Source organism: Aotus nancymaae, unplaced genomic scaffold, assembly GCF_030222135.1.
Source record: "Aotus nancymaae isolate 86718 unplaced genomic scaffold, 86718_ANA_hifiasm-v0.15.2.pri h1tg000004l, whole genome shotgun sequence".
Taxonomy (NCBI): domain Eukaryota; kingdom Metazoa; phylum Chordata; class Mammalia; order Primates; family Aotidae; genus Aotus; species Aotus nancymaae.
In genome coordinates this window covers 17514922-17532118 of record NW_026988415.1, presented here as the reverse complement: position 1 = coordinate 17532118, position 17197 = coordinate 17514922, and the positions used below count along the sequence as shown (strand labels likewise).

The following is a 17197-nucleotide window of genomic DNA, read 5'->3' as shown; positions in this document are numbered from 1 at the left end:
GAGTAGCTGGGATTACGAGCATACGCTGCCAGGCCTAGTTAATTGTTTTGTATTTTTAGTAGACATGGGTTTCACCATGTTGGCCAGGCTGGTCTCGAACTCCTGACCTCAAGTCATCCAGTCACCTTGGCCTGCCAAATTCCTGGATTACAAGTGTGACCCACTGCACGTGGCTATATATACATTCCTAATTTCATGTGAAAAATAAATCTGTCTTGAAATTTGGTTACACTCTACATTGTGGTTTGGAGCAGATCAAATGTGTATTTTAACAAAGCTTTCAGGAGTAGGAATTCATTTGAATATTATAAATATTAAGTGTTGTTTTCAACATTTTAAGCCTTCAGTGTAAATGAAGGTAAATCTGAAAAATACACGCTCAAAAATCTTTTAGAAAAGTAGACACTACTCATATTTGGTTTAAACTTTTACAGATACATCACAATGTGCATACTGGCTCTCTATAATACATACCTGACTATATGTTTGGTTTAAGGTTATGACATGTTAGAAGTAGAGTAACATACACGTTTCTTTCTCATTTCTCTTACGTTGTTGTAGTATGTTTAATCCTCAAGGTTCAATAATATGCTTTTCTCCTTAAATCAGAGGCAGGAAATGGCTGTTTATGAGGACACAGAGAATGCAATTAAGATTTGTGAGGGGCCAGGCACGGTGGCTCACGCCTGAAATCCCAGCACTTTGCGGGGCCCAGCAGGGTGGATCACTGGGTCAGGAGTTAGAGACCAGTCTGGCCAATATGGTGAAGCCCCATCTCTACTAAAAATACAAAAATTAGCTGGGCATGGTGGTACGCGCCTGTAGTTCCAGCTGCTCGGGAGACTGAGGCAGGAGAGTCACTTGAACCCAGGAGGCAGAGGTTGCAGTGAGCCAAGATCATGCCACTGCACTTCAGCCTGGGCGACAGAGTGGGACTCCATCTCAAAAAAAAAAGGACTACCTAGTGTAGGTGAATGACATGTATCCAACCTAAATGGGAATGATAGGCTCATTGCCCCTCCACACTATCCTCCCGTGTAGAAGAAACCAGTCAACCTCCTTGTCACTACCACTGGTACTCGGCTAGGTGTGATTTCCTTCCCAGGCTTCCATCCACTAGTCGGGCACATAGCCTGTATCAAAGACAGTTAGCAAGGGGTGAATAAAAGATCCCTTAGCCTAAATAATTACAGATTTGGGATCAACAGCATTTCTACCTTCAGATATGAGACACTGTCCCATAGGTAGGTCCGTATTCTTCCATGAAAATAGTCGGGTCAAACTATTCCTCCGTGGGAGGCAATTTAGCAGCTATCTAAGTCTACTTTAGGTGAAATACTCTGGAGAGGCAGTTTTTGTCATTCCCAGGAACAAGGATCATAGAGAAATGCTTCCCAGACGGTCTCCAGGACACTCATGCATGTCAATAGCATCTAAGTCTGCAGACCATCACTCAAGTCAACAAAACCAGCTAGAGGGAGAGCTACACACAGTCAAAGATGTCAAAAAAGCCAGGTTACCCTACAATGCCTTACCCTGCCTGGAATGCCTGTCTGAATCCTCAGAGGCCAGGAGAGGTCATCCCCGAACAAGCTCTTGAACCGCTGTAATATCACAGTGCAGAACCAAACTAACATTAATTCCTTTCACTAATAATTCAGATAGTGAGATAATAAACTCTGAAGAAGAATGTCATGAGAAACAAGTCACCCATGCAATTTTAGTCACCCTTTTGATTCTTCAATTATGAGTCACAGAGTATCTGGAGGTCTCTACACCAAAGGTTGGATATCTTCATGAGGAAATAACTTTGAAGCTGGTACAGAAAATACTAGCTAGGATGCAGTAAATAATGATTTCCTCAGGCCTAAACAATGCCATCATTCTGAGGGACATCCAACAGAAAAGAGCTAACCTATGTGGCCTCCTTGAGAGAACTGAGATGACACTGGGGTCCCATTATGACAAAAGACTTTCTCCTGAACTTATAAGGTCACAGAAACTGCTGGCTTGTGCACTCCAATAATTGCTTAGGCCTTCCATCACATTCTTGGCCTGCATCCACTTTAGCAAATCGGCTCTCCTAAAAGATGAACTGGCCCACATAGGCATGCCAGTGTATCCCCACTCCTCTACAGAGGTCCCTCTAGCTATAGGCAATGGTGTTTAGAATTTTCCTGTATCAAGTACCACGTGAATGACACTGGGTTCAGATAGATCTTCCCTGGAACTGGCCTGTCCATTGTCATCTAACGATGCTGCTATAAATGTCATAGCCCCGTAACACAGGGACAGCCAGATTGCCAAAATTCCCAAGGTCGTATTCATAACATAAATGCCCCAAGGGTCTGTACTTGGCTTTGTCACTTCTAGTCTTGTCCCCACTATGAGGAAACTGAGGCCCTGTCCTCTATTTCCTGTGCCAAGACTTCCTGGAAGCATCTAGCTCAGTCCTGGTCCCTCACTCACCAGCTGCTTCACTAGGACTTTGCATTTGTCCATTGCTTCTGCCAGGCTTCAGAGAAAACGGTAGGAAAGCCCGCTTGGGTCTCGGGTCTGTTCAGCCTGCAGTGGCTTTTCCTTCTTCAAGTGCTAGGGCTTACGTGGAGGAAATGCTCACAGCTTTGGATGCTATGAAACTATTTCCGCATGATGGCAGTATTGCCCGAGAAAAGCCAACTAACTTTGTTCCAGGCACTCGTCTCCCGCCCGTCACATTTCAAAAAAAAAGGTCAAGAACAGACAAAGACACCAGAAACTATGGCTACCTAACATTTTGCTAAATTTGTGTAAAGGTATTCTACTCTTAGCATTTTGCTTTCGGCTTCCATTGGATATTAAACTGAGATCTAATCCACTCACCCTTATCAAGTATCTCTTTCCAAGAACTCAGTTTCCACACAACCAAGCCTTCCCATTTCTTCTCTTCTTCACTCAGCATTATGTCTGCAGTATTCTGTTATGATATCAAATTGTCTTGTAGTATTGTGGACAGAACTCAGGGATCCATGCTTAAAGAGAAAGAAAAATAAAATGTTGACATTTAAGGTCTTGGAGGAGAGCAAATCAAGGCACCAGGCCACGTGGTTCTTGTCCTGACTCCCTACCCAGGTTCCCCGGGAGTTTTACTCCATGTTCTGACCTAGTCAGTAGGCCTTGTAAGTTTAGAGGGAGGCCACTGTTTAGTGGGGCTCTAACATAAGAGTCCAGATAGCTCTCGAGCTGGACAGACACACAGAACCCTACTTGAATGTACACAAATACAATAATGAGTATAAATGCTAATCAGATGGATCCCAGGATTTTTGTCTTATGGTTTCATTATATAACATTGGAACACAAACATTTTCCTGGGTCATTAAACTACAACGGCTTACAACTGTGTCCCATGAGTTTGCTTTGTGTATATGTTACTGTTTATCAGTTAGGAAATCAGTCCTATATTTTCATATTATTAACAAAGAGGTGGGATTTGCAAAGAAGTTAAAAAAAAATGTGCTGATAAAGAGAAAAGCAAGGCCATACAACTGTGTATTAAACACCGAGATTGCGCCACTGCACTCCTGCCTAGGCAACAGAGGGAGAGTCCGTCTCAGGAAAAAAAAAAAAAATTAGATTTAGCTATGTATTGTATTTTAGAGTAAAAATTTCCATTTTAAAATTTGACTGCTGACCAGTTTTTGCCATTGTCATATAAAATTTTCAATTTCTTGATTTTAGACAATAAATTACTAGCAAAGAACTTTGTGATTGTACCAGTCATTAAACAATAAGTTCTGTTTGCTCTTTTTAATCTAAAATGTGTTTATACATAAACACATATAAATATGTATATTATACATACTTATACCTCTGAAAATTAGGAGTTTTAAATTATTCTTGAGATTTTTTAACCCTAATTTTTTTGTTTTGAGATGGAGTTTCCCTCTTGTTGCTCAGGCTGGAGTGCAATGACACAATCTTGGCTCATTGCAAACTCTGCCTCCCAGGTTCAAGCGATTCTCCTGCCTCAGTCTCCTTTGTAGCTGGGATTACAGGCAGATGCCACAACGCCCAGCTAATTTTTAGTAGAAACAGAATTTCACCATGTTGATCAGGCTGTCCTCGAACTCCTGACCACGTGATCCACCTGCCTTGGCCTCCCAAAGTGCTGGGATTACAGGCGTCAGCCATTGTACCCAGCCTTAGCTCTAATTCTTACCTTTGAATTTTATCTTTAAAAAATGAAAAGAAGGAAGACAAAATTCAATAAATGATAATTGAAATAGGCATCTCTCACATTCATTCACTTAGATATGAATAAGAAAACTGTAAGATGGATGCATTCACACCACTCACATGCAACTACAATGTTTCATTAATGTCTCTGTTATATAACTATGAATTCAAGATATGAATTTCTTAGCCAATAATATCATATTTAAACATATACTCAGTATAACACTGATTATAATATAAAATATATGGCATTGGCCTGATGCGGTGGCTCATGACTGTAATCCCAGCACTTTGAGAGGCTGAGGCAAGAGGATTGCTTGAGCCTGAGAGCTTGAGATCATCCCGGGCAATTTAGCAAGACCCTATCTCTACAAAAAATACAAAATATAGCTGGGCATGGTGGCATGCACCTGTAGACCCAGCTACTCAGGAGGTGTAGGTAAGAGGATCACCTGAGCCCAGGGAGGTCGTGGCTGCAGGGAGCCATGATCACGCCACTGCACTCCAGCCTGGATGACAGGGTGAGCCCCTGTCTTAAAAAAAACATATATAAGGCATTTTAAAATCTGTATACGCATATAAACAGATATGAATACCACAGAGTCGCACACACAATTTACATTCAAATAACTGGATTTATACTTTTTGAAATTTTGTACAAAACCTTCAGCATCACTTTATAATCTTTGACTATATCCATATCAATATATGCTTTTGAATGAGATTTTTTAAATATTTTACTCTACAAGAACTTTAAGAAATTATAAGCAGAAAACATATGGTAGGTCAAACATAATGAGAAGAAATAATCACTTTAAAACTGTCTATGCTATGTATTATGGTCTCTTTCCTATGCACATATAGTATGTACATTTATAAACTAATGTTCAAATTTCCCTGTAGTATAATTGTAAAAACAAGTTTTCTCCACTGATAACTTGAGTACTTTTCAAATATAATTAGTTATTTTTTGGAAATAATGATAGGTTTAAAAATATTGGCTCTTGTTAAAACTGTGTTGGTAAAATTCATGTAACATAAAATTAACCAGTAAAATAGGTCAAATTCAGTGGCATTTAGTACATTCACAACGCAGTGCAAGCATTAACCTCTATCTAGTGGCAGGCAACTCATTTTTATTACCACAAAAGAAAACCCTGGACCCATTAAGCAGTCATTCTCATTCTACTCTCTGCCCAGCCCCTAGCAAACATTAATCTACTTTCCTTCACCACTGATCATTGTATTAAGTGGCCTTTTTTGTCTTTCTTCTTTCATTTAGCATGTTTTCAAATTTCATCCATGTTGTAATATATGTCAGTACTTCATTTGTTTTCGTAGCTGAATAATATCCATATGTATATATCACATTGTGTTTATCCATTCATCAACTGATGGATGTTTGCTTGTGTTCACCTTTTGGATATTGTTAATAAATATATACAGTGAGTATATACATGTACTTGTTTGAGTATTTGTTTTCAATCGTTTGCGGTGTATAGTTAGGATACTTAGGAGTAGAGTTGCTAGCTCATATGGTTCCTTCTATGTTTAAATTTTTGAAGTACTGATAAACTGTTTTCTGTAGCAGGGGCACAATTTAGCATTTCCACCAACACTCTAGAAGAACTCCAATTTCTCCACCTCCTCACCAATATTAGTTCTTTTTAAGTAATTCCCATTCTAGTGGGTGTTAAATGGTATCATGAGGTGGTTTTGATTTACGTTTCTGAAAAGACTAATAATGGAAGCATCTTTCATGGAATTGTTGGCTATTCGTATATCTTCTCGGGAAACTTGTCTATTTAAGACCTTTGCCTGTTTTTAAAATTTGTACATAATTATACATATTTATGCAGAACATATATTTTCATGCATCCATAAAATGCGTAATAACCAAAAGAGGGTAACTGGCATACTCATCACCTAATGCATTTATTATTTGTTTGTGCTGGGAATATTTCGAATGTTCTTTTAGCTATTTGGAAACAAGCATTAAATTATTGTTAACTATGGTTGCCGTAACTTTGATATTGAACACTAGAACTTACCCCTTCTGTCTAACTGTATTTTTGTAGCCATTAACCAACCTCTCTTCATTCCCCTCCCTTCCTAACTTCTGGTGTCCACCATTCTACTCTATACTTCTATGAGATAGACTCTTTTAGCTCCTACATATGAGTGAGGACATGTGATAATTTGTCTTTAGGTATCTAGCTTATTTCACTTAACATAGTGTCCTACAGTTTCATTCATGTTGCTGTAGATGACAGGATTTTATTCATCTTGCTGGCTCAATAATCTTCCATTTTATATGCATGCCATATATTCTTAATCCATTCATCCATCAGTGAACACTTAAGTTGATTCTATATCTTGGCTATTGTGAATAATAATCCAATAAACATGAGAATGCATGTATCTTTTTGCTGTACTGATTCCCTTTCTTTTGGATATCTACTCAGCAGTGGGATTGCTGCATCATATGTAACTCTATTTTTAGCTGTTTGGGGAAACTCCATACTATGTCTCATAATGGCTGTATTAATATACATTTCTAGCAACAGTATACAAGCATTCCTCTTCGCCTCCTAGCCAGCATCTATTATTTTCTGTCTTTTTAGTAAGAGCCATTTGAACTGGGGTAATATGGTATATCACTGGGGTTTTGATTTGCGTTTCCCTGATGATTTGTGATGTTGAACATTTTTTCATATATCTGTGTGTCCTTCATGTCTTTCTTTCAGAAACGAAAAGCCATTTGTGTCTTTCTTTCAGAAATGTCTATTCAGATCATTTGCCCATTTGAAAAATAAGAAAATTCGGTTTTTGGCTACTGAGCTGAGTTTGTTTAATATTGTGATTTATTATTCTATTGTTAGATGAATAGTTTGCTAAGATATTCTCTATTGCTGTAGGTTGTCTCTTCACTTTATTGTTTTCTTTGCTGTGCAGAAGCGTTCTAGCTTGATTTACTCTCATTTGTCTATTTTTGCTTTGATTGCCAGTGCTTTTCAGGTCTTATACAAAAATTTGCTGCATCATATGCAAAGATTTTTGCCCAGAATGATGTCTTAAAGCATTTCCCCAGTCTCTTCTTCTAGCAATTTCATATTTTCAGGTCTTTTCTTAAATTTGTGGAGACTTGTTCTGTGGCCTAACATATGCTCTATACTGGAGAATGTTCCATGTGCTGATGACAAGAATGTATATTCTACAGCAATTGGATAAAATATTCTGTAAATGTTAGTTAAGTCCATTTGGTCTAGAGTATAGTTTAATTTCAATGTTTCCTTGTCTGGATAAGCTGTCCACTACTGAAAGTGGAGTACTGACATCTCCCAATATTGTTGTACACCAATCTCTCTGTTTAGATTTTCAAATGTTTGTCTTATATATTTGTGTGTTCCAGTGTTGGGTACACACATATTTACGATTTTTATATCCTCTTGCTGTATTGGCATTTTCATTGTTATACAGTGACCTTCTTTTTCTCTCTTTACAGTTTTTGACTTTCAGTCTGTTTTATCTAAGTATAGCCTTTCTTTGAGGTGGAGTCTCACTCTGTGGCTTAGGCTGGAGTGCAATGGCAAGATCTCAGCTCACTGCAATCTCTGCCTCCTGGTCTCAAGGGATTCTCCTGCCTCAGCCTCCCTAGCTAAGATTACAGGCATGCGCCACCATGCCCAGCTACTTTTTGTATTTTTAGTCGAGACATGGTTTCACCACGTTGACCAGGCTGGTCTTGAACTCCTGACCTCAGGCCATCTGCCTGCCTCGGCCTTCTGAAGCGCTGGGATTACAGGCGTCAGCCACCATGCCCGGCCAAAGTATAGCCTTTCCTGTTTTTTGTTTTTCTTTTTTTTTCCATTCCTGTTCATTTTCATGTTGCTGCTGATGCCCTCTCTGGTTTGAGATCTTCTTTGAGTAAAAGAGGAGTCTCCAGATTTAATGCACTGGGGTTGCTAGCTTCAACTCCACTTTTTGTCTGTAGCTGCCCTCAGAGATTTTTCTTCCTATAGGCAGTCAGGATGTTTTCTAGGGTGTGAGGCAAGAATAGCATTGCTGCAAAGGACACCAAAATGGGTGATAAGGTAGCTGCCTACCTGGATCTCACATTTTACAGAGGAAACTTAAGTGGTGCCTAGCAGCTTCGGGTTGGGGAATCATGGAGAGAGAAGTCCATTAATCTTTCCAGCTGCTCATATGTATTCACTTTCTTGTGGCCACATAGATCGTCAGTCTCAATTTTCAGTTCTGCAATATTACTTGTGATAATCTTGGCACGAGACAGCTGTTTTAGTTTTCTTTAGGGTAAAGTCAGATTGCTTCCACTCTACCATTTTTGGTGATGTCACTCTCCCTTTGCCTATTTTTTAAAAATTGAGTTGTCTTTTGTTGTTTTTAGGAGCCCTTTATATGTATTGGATATTAGAAGTTTTTAGATAATTGATTTAGAAATATTTCCTCCCATTCTGTTAGCTGGCTTTTTAAGTTCTGAATTATGTACTTTGATGCAAAAAGTTTTTAATTTCAGGGAAGTCCAATGTGTTTTTTCTTTTGTTATTGGTGGTTTTGGTGGTATAGCTAATACATCATTGCCAAATCAAAAGTTGTGAAGATTTATTCCTATAGTTTCCCTGAAGGTTTTATAGCTTTAACTCTTATCTTTAGGCATTTGATACATTTTGAGTTAGTTTTGCATATGATGTGAGGTAGAGGTCTAACTTCATCCTTTTGCATGTAGATAACCATCTGTCTAAGTACTATTTCTTGAGGAGTCTATTCATGTCTTATTAAATGAACTTGATAACTTTGTGAAAAGTCAATTGACCACAACATCTGGGTTTATTTTCAGACTCTCCGTCTCTTCCATTAATCACTATGTGTATTCTTATTTGATCATCACACTGCTTTTCTAGTAACTTTTCAAATATAGAAGTGTGAGTCTTTCACCTTGGTTTTTCTTATTCAAACTTTGGTTACTCAGATATCTTGCAATATAATAGGATCTTTAGAGTTTGCAGTTTCTTTTTCCCAAAAATAAATACTCATGGGAATAATAATTAGGATTACATTAAATCTACAGATCTCTATGGCTAGTATTGCCACATTATAAATATTTAGTCTTCCAACCCATTACCACAGAATGTCCTTTTTAAAAATCTAGGTAATCTTTAATTTCTTCTCCAATATTTTGTGATTTTCAACGTATAAGTCTTTCATCTGTTTAGTTAAATATTCTCCTTAAAATATGATTTATTGCCGGGCACTGTGGCTTATGCCTGTAATCCCAGCACTTTGGGAGGCCGAGACAGGTGGATCACCTGAGGTCGGGAGTTTGAGATCAGCCTGACCAACATAGAGAAACCTCGTCTCTACTAAAAATACAAAATTAGCCGGGTGTGGTGGAGCATGCCTGTAATCCCAGCTACTCAGGAGGCTGAGGCAGGAGAACCATATATATATGATTTATTTTGATGCTATTATAAATGGAATTGCTTTCTTTAATTTTCAGACTGTTCATTGCTAGTGTACACAACTACAACTGATTTTTCCAAGTTACTCTTCTATCCTGTGGTGCTTGCTGAATATTGTGCATTAGCTCTAATATGGGTTTTCTGCATTTTAAAGCATTTTTATAAGATCATCGTCTTTATGAAGAAACATAATTTCCATTTTTTTCTTTTCAACTGGGATGCCTTTTATATATCTTCATTGCCTGATGACTCTGGCTAGAATTTTAAGTGTAATGTTCAAGAAAAGGGCAAAAACGTGCATTCTTGCCTTGTTCATGATCTTAGCAGGAAAGCTTTCAGTCTTTCACTCTTGAGTATATTACCTGTAGATTTTTTTATAAATGCCCCCTATATCATGTTGAGAATATTATCTAATTATAGATTCCTGATTGTTTTGAGTTGCCTTTCTGGAGAGATGAAATACAGAAGTTCCTTAATGCATAATTTTCATTGATGTCACTTTTGCCACTTGTTTTTGAATTTGTAGAAACAATCATGCTTCTTGAAAACACACCTGCTATAATAAGTCATATATGATAATGTGAAGTGAGATCACAGGTAATACCACTTCCAACAGACAAATACTATTAAATTGTAGATTGATTTTCAATCCCCTTTACTATTTTCGGTTTATGTACAACAGTCCACTAGAAGATATAACTCTTCTTTGATTGGCTCAGTGGTTCCATTTCTCTTTATGCCCTTCTAGTCTGCAGACAATTGGGTGCCCTTGAGACCCTCAGAAAGCTTACCCGCTCCTGCTACATCCCACTTTGAACTGGTCTATCCTCGATGTTCTGACATTGCTGTAACAAATGACTCATGCCTCACAGCAGAGTAACACTGCATGAAAGCCTGCTAACACTTGCTCCAAGACAGAAAACATAACATACCCATCCATTCCCCACATAGACACTGTATAAAGTCTTAGGAAATACTTTAACTATATGTTATGCATGGGAAAATATTGTATTTGATATTAAATGGTGCAACCATGAGACATAACTCTGAGTAACTTCGACAGGAATTGAACAGACATACTATGAGCATCATTTCATGTGGAGTATATGTGGTGGACAGTTATGACAACTATCGGATCCCTCCTCTATGGCCAAATTACTGCCTATAATGCAAAACATGAGGCTAGAACATGAAGAACTCTCGGGTTGTCAGAGAGGGAAGCCAGGTCAAAGAACACCAGCGTTTGTAAATTGCTTGCCAGAGAAGATCTCCAAGTTTCAAGTAATTTTCTCCTTGTGTCTTCATCCTCTGAAGATGCTAATTTTATACCATGAAATGAACTATCTCTGTAACTCGGTGAAGTAGATCACACCCTCAAAGACTTGGTCAGGAGGACATGTCTGAAAGAACAAGATTCTTGATGAGGGCGGGTGGTTTAGGCCTTGTTTGATTTCAAGCGGAAAACAAAAGTGGAAGTGCAGCAGTAAGACCAGCTGGTCCCAAACTGGTCAAAATGCAAGGCAGCCATGTTTGGTGGCGCCTTTGCTTATGCGTGGCGTTTTTTCATACAAGAAGGGCGGGAGCAGAGGGCGCCAAAACAAGACTTCTTGGCATATCTGGAGCACTACTGCCATCGTGAGGTTGTCGTTTAACGAAACCCTACGCCATTACAGAGTTCGAGTGAGCACTACTTGTTGGCGGCAGTGGTCTGGTAAGAGGCGGAAGAGGCTTGGCCTCTATGCTGAGAGTCCCTGACTACTCATCTAAGGTTTTAAAAGAGACCTGGAAGTTGGTAGTACCTTGGTGTAGCACCTCGAGAGTCAATAGCAAATCCTGTAAACTTCTCTTTGGAATAACCCTGTTGATTGTGCACGTTACTGATTCTACCAGAGACCCAAAGATCCATAGCAAGATGTCAGCATGAGAAAGCTTGCTGACTCTTGCTCCAAGGCACAGGAAGAAGAGACAGATGCCCACAAAAGCCTCCATGTGTATTTGAGTGGGTTCCTGCAGTCCCGCCCACACCAAGTGGAACCGAGGCCCCGCCCCACGACTTCCTGTGCCAGGGCCGCCTGGAGCGGCTGGTTCACTCCAAGACTGTAACTCTCCAGGTTCTCTTCAGGCCTTACATACCGCCTATGTTCAGGCGTCTCTTCAGGCCTTAGAGGAGAAGGCAAGAAGACCTAGCCTCGAGTCCAAGCACAGACCAGACAACCCCCACACCGAGGCTTCCCAGGAAGGACGCTGTAATGGCATATTCTGTCTTTAAACGATTTCCTCACGGTGGCAGTAGTGCCTCAGATTTTCAAAAACACCCTGTCTTGAAGCAGTCTTCTCCCGCCCTTCCTGTCTGAAAAAACGCCACCCAGAGACAAATGCGCCAGGAAACCTGGCTGCCTGGCATTTTGCACAGTTTGGGGCAACCTGTGCATATTCCTGTAATTTTGCTTTTCTTTTCTGTGTGAAATCAAGTCAAGGCCTAAACCACTCAACCTCATCAGGAATCTTGTTCTTTGAGAAATCAAATGTCTTCCCGACTTAGTCTATGTGGGTTGGCTCAGCACTTTCACATGGCATCAAAATGTCTGTCTCAGGCAAGAAATTAGAAGGATCAGAAAAGAAAAGTGAGAATAAATTGTCAGAAGCCTGGAGATCAACAGGAGCCACCAATTCACAAGTCTGGGTAATCTTTGACCTATTCCCCTCCCCAGACAACTAGGGAGTCCTCTTTCATTTTCTCAGCTTATGTGATGAATCGTCAGAAACTGTTTGGCAGGAGTCATAAGAGAAGGCCAAGACAGTGCTACGTATACTCACATCTGTATAAACTCCCATTAGAAGTTACACAGTTTTGGGGCAGACTTGGGGGCTCACGCCTGTAATCCTAGCACTTTGGCAGGCCAAGGTGGATGGATCACTTGAGGTCAGGAGTTTGAGACCAGCCTGGCCAACATGGTCAAACCCCATCTCTACCAAAATACAAAGATGAGTCAGTTGTGGTGGTGCACACCTATAGTTCCAGCTACTCTGGAGGCTGAGGCAGGAGAATCGCTTGAACCTGGGAGATGGAGGTTGCAGTGAGCTGAGATCAAAAGTTACAAAGTTTTAAAAATTGTCCTGTGTTTAACAGTGAATAATTTATATTTCCACATTTTCCTATGCCCTTAAATATTTTTCAGCTTTTTTTTTGTGACTTGAGTGTGTGTGTTTGTATTATCTGTTATCTCTTAGGTATCAGACTTACAATATCTTCTTAATAGAAATGGTGTTTGCAAGCCAGGTACAGTCTTGTGTGCCTGTAGTCTCAGTTAGTTGGGAGGCTGAGGCAGTAGAATCGCTTGGGCCCAGGAGCAGAGCAGCCTGAAAAACATAATGCCACCTTAGTCTCTAACAAAAATAAATAAAATAAATAAATAAATAAATAAATAAATAAATAAATAAAAAATGAATGACATTTGCCACGTAGTTAGAAAATAATCCTGTGTACACAAAGAAGAATAACACCATTATAAAATCTGTTAAGACAACTGATAACCTTTTGGGTTATTTTATTGCATACTTTTCAGTGTATACATACATACATCTACTATATTTAGGTTCACACAAAAAATAAATCTATATTAAAATTGGATTAATCTGTACATTGTGGTTTGGATCGGACCAGATGTATATTCTGACAAAGTTTTGAAGGGAAAGTATTCGCTTGCATTAAATGCATGCATAAGCGCTCCTTAACATTTTGTTTTGTATAAATAAGTACATATACAAATACATATGTATATAGGCACAGAGCATGGTAAGTGTAATGATTACCATGATTAAAATAGTAAACGTGTACACACATAGGTGTATATATATTAATGTGTATGTGTTTCTTCAAACACAATTGAACACACATTGAAGGCAATTTTAACATCATCATTATTTTAGAGTTTCTATGTTCATATATATGTAAATTTCTTTATATTCCACTGCCTTATCATTCAAGAGATTTACAAAAGTAATTCATACTAATGGCAAAGTGTTCAAACCCTGAACAAAATATAAAACTATAAATAAGAGGTCTCTCAATCCCAAGAGGAAATGACTTTTAAAATGGTTTTATCACACATTCACATCTTCCATTGGTCACATAAGAACTTCTCTATTTAAAATTCCCATGTATTTATATATCCAGTGTTCAAATATGTTCTCTGTATTTATTGTAACTTAAACATTTGCAAACTTGTTAAATATTCTTAAAGGTTATTCTTAGATATTTTGGGGGATGCTAGTTTTTTTTGAGTGCCTTCTTGTTTTTGGTATTTCTCAAAATTAGATCTGCTTCTTTACAATATTTTGAGATACAGTAGTCTTGCATAAAGAAAAGCAGGTAGGTCACAGTTAATGCCACCACCAAGAAACAAGCAATTTCAAAATGTGGGGCTATTATCAATATTCCCATTTTCTATGTTTCAAAATTATAAATTACTGAATTCCGTCTGAGATCAATAAGCATTTTGCATCAACTTTTTCAACAGATACCTGTTTTTGATTGCTTCTCAAATTATGAATATCAGCTTTTTGAAAAATCTCTTAGAATATTCAAATCTATGAAGGACAAATAAAAACACTTCATTGTAAATCCCATTTTCATGAAGCAACCACTATCAGCAGCTTGATGGCTACAGGCACTCAAACATTATAAATGGGATCTATGATTGTTCATGAGAGGTGAACATTTAACTAAATCAATAGAGGCTTATCAATATAATCCCTTATTTACACAAGGTGTTCAAAACACACACACATACAAACAATCAAATTAGTTATTACCTTTAATTCTATCCTTATTAAACTATAGGTACCATTTAGTGCCTTGAATATTTCACACAATATTAGGTAATGGGAAATTTCCAGTGGTGTGGAGTAACTAACAGTACTTTATTGCTAAATCTCATAACATTTCTTTATTGTTCAAAAATAAGAATGAATCAAATACTGCTCACATCCTAAGGATAATATAAGCATTTGGCAAAAAAAAAAAAAAATGAAAAATGAAAAATTGAGCAATTATAACAGAAGTTAACAAGGTATATTCTCTATTGCAGAAGCTCAATCAAAATTCAATTACTGTTTTACTCAATTGCATTCTGCTTGTTATTCTATTTGTATTATATTGGGGGAGGTAGAGGGAATTCACATGTGCAGGAATTTTTTTGTTACAAACATCAAATGACACCGTTTATGTGAAATTTCCTTCCAGTTAAATATTTTTCCTTCTATCATTTTTCTCAGGTTTTGTATGGAAAGGCTACTTAAAATGTCACTAAGCATACTTCAGCTAATTGGATTGTGTTAAATAATAATTTGCTAGAAGTTTTTAATTTTTTTGACTAGTAAGAGCAAGACATTTAATCATCCCAACATGTAAATAGTGCTGTTTATTTTTAGATATAAATATGGTATTACTCAAAATGTTATCAGTACTAAGCCTTATTTGTCAATGTGTCAAGGCTTCATTATAAATAAAGGTAAAACTGGAAAATGTGCTCTCAAAAACTCAGCTTCAGAGAAGTAGACACTGTTAGTTGTTTTGTTTGAATATTTTTAAATTTACAGACACATTACAATGTGCATATTTGCTCTCTAGAATACATACATGTTTAGACGTTTGGTTCAAGGTTATCACATAAGTTAGAAGTAAAGTAAAATGCCCTTTACTTTGTTATTTCTCTTACCTAGTCTTAGCAAACTTACATGGTTTGATGCCCAAGGTCCAACTGTTGGCTTTTCTCCCTAAATCAGAGGCAGGGAATGTCTCTGCCAATCAGGCCACAGAGAATGGAATTCAGATTTTGTGAAGGCTGAAGGGGCTACCTAAGGGAGCCTAGCTCATCTATTCAAGGCTTTCTCTGAATGTTCTTTAGATGATATATAATGGAAAGGTTAGAGGTCATTTTTCTCTTTCACAAGATACCTGTAAGACCTCATGCTTGCTTCCCAGAGCCTCTGCAAGGCACCCTCGGTATCAGTACACCTATGTCCATAGGCCATCCTTGAAATCAACCATGATAAGTTTAAAATAGACTTAGGCACAGGCCAGGATGTCACAAAAGCCAGTTCCCTTCTCCTGGTACAGCATGGTCAATATGGTAGGTGATGGAATCTTACCTTTCAAGGTAAGATATGTTTTTATATCTTTTAGGTCTTGTTGACTTATAACTTTGTTCACATTCTCTAATTCCTTAATGATCTTCAGTTTAGTTGTTTCATCCATTATTTAAAATGGGGTATTGGGCTGGGTGCAGTGGCTCATGCCTGTAATCTTAGCACTTTGGGAGGCTGAGGCGGGCGGATCACTTGAGGCCAAGAGTTCAAGACCCGTATGGCCAACATGGTAAAACCCCTTATCTGCTAAAAATACAAAAATTAGCTAGGCCTGTTGGTGCACACTTGTAATCCCAGCTACTTGGGAGGCTGAGACATGAGAATCGCTTAAACCCGGGGGCAGAGGTTTCAGTCGAGATCATGCCACTGCACTCTAGCCTGGGTGACAGAGCAACACTGTCTCAAAATAAACAAATAAATAAATAATAAAATAGATGAAGTGGGGTATTGAAGTCACCAGTTTATTTTTTAGAACTCTATATTTTCCTTTAGTTCTGTTCAGTTTTTGCCTCATGTATTTGGGGATGCTTGTAAAATAAACATGCATGTTTAATTAGTACATCTTGACAGACTGACCTTATCATTATGTAATGTCCATCTTTGTCTCTTGAAACAATTATTGTCTTAAGGTGTATTTTGTCGGGTATCAGTACAGTTAGACCAATTTTCTTTTGGTTACTTTTTGCATGAAATCTTTCTTTTTTCATCCTATTACTCCTAACCATTTATGAATTGGATCTAAAGCCAGTCTCTTTTAGACAGAATAGAATTGGATATTCTAAAAAATCCATTCTGCCAATCCTTGCCTTTAAATTGGACAGTTTAATCCATTTAAAGTAATCACTGGTAAAGAAGGAATTACTCCTGCTATTTTGCTGTATATTTTCTATATGTCTTCAAGCTTTTTCTCAATTCCATAATTCGTACCTTCTTTTGTGATTAATTGATCTTTTCTAGTGCACCATTTTTATTCCTTTCTTTTTCTCTATATACTAATTTTTTTTCTTTATGGCTACCCAACAGAATACAATTAATATCTTAATTTTATAGCAAGCAATTTTTATTAAACCACAAAGTAGTTTACATAGTACATAAAACCTGCTCCTTTAAAGCTGTAATCCCTTTTGTGTTTTTTTATTATTATTATTTATTTATTTATTTTTTTTTTGAGACGGAGTTTTGCTCTTGTTACCCAGGCTGGAATGCAATGGCACGATCTCGGCTCACTGCAACCTCCGCCTCCTGGGTTCAGGCAATTCTCCTGCCTCAGCCTCCTGAGTAGCTGGGATTACAGGCACGCCCTTTTGTGTTATTTTTACAAACTACATCATTAGACATTGTGTACTTAT

At 38.0% G+C, this 17197-nt stretch overlaps 1 long non-coding RNA gene across 1 annotated transcript in view; it reads right to left on the bottom strand.

The window, feature by feature from the left end:
- LOC110569451 (uncharacterized) overlaps nt 1-17197 on the bottom strand; it is an 83320-nt gene that overhangs the window by 34855 nt on the left and 31268 nt on the right. Inside the window, exons 3-4 of the long non-coding RNA XR_010336737.1 lie at nt 12943-13058; nt 2863-3011 (exon numbers count right to left, since the gene is read on the bottom strand). This is a non-coding gene — a long non-coding RNA (uncharacterized LOC110569451). The remainder of the gene's footprint in view (nt 1-2862; nt 3012-12942; nt 13059-17197) is intronic.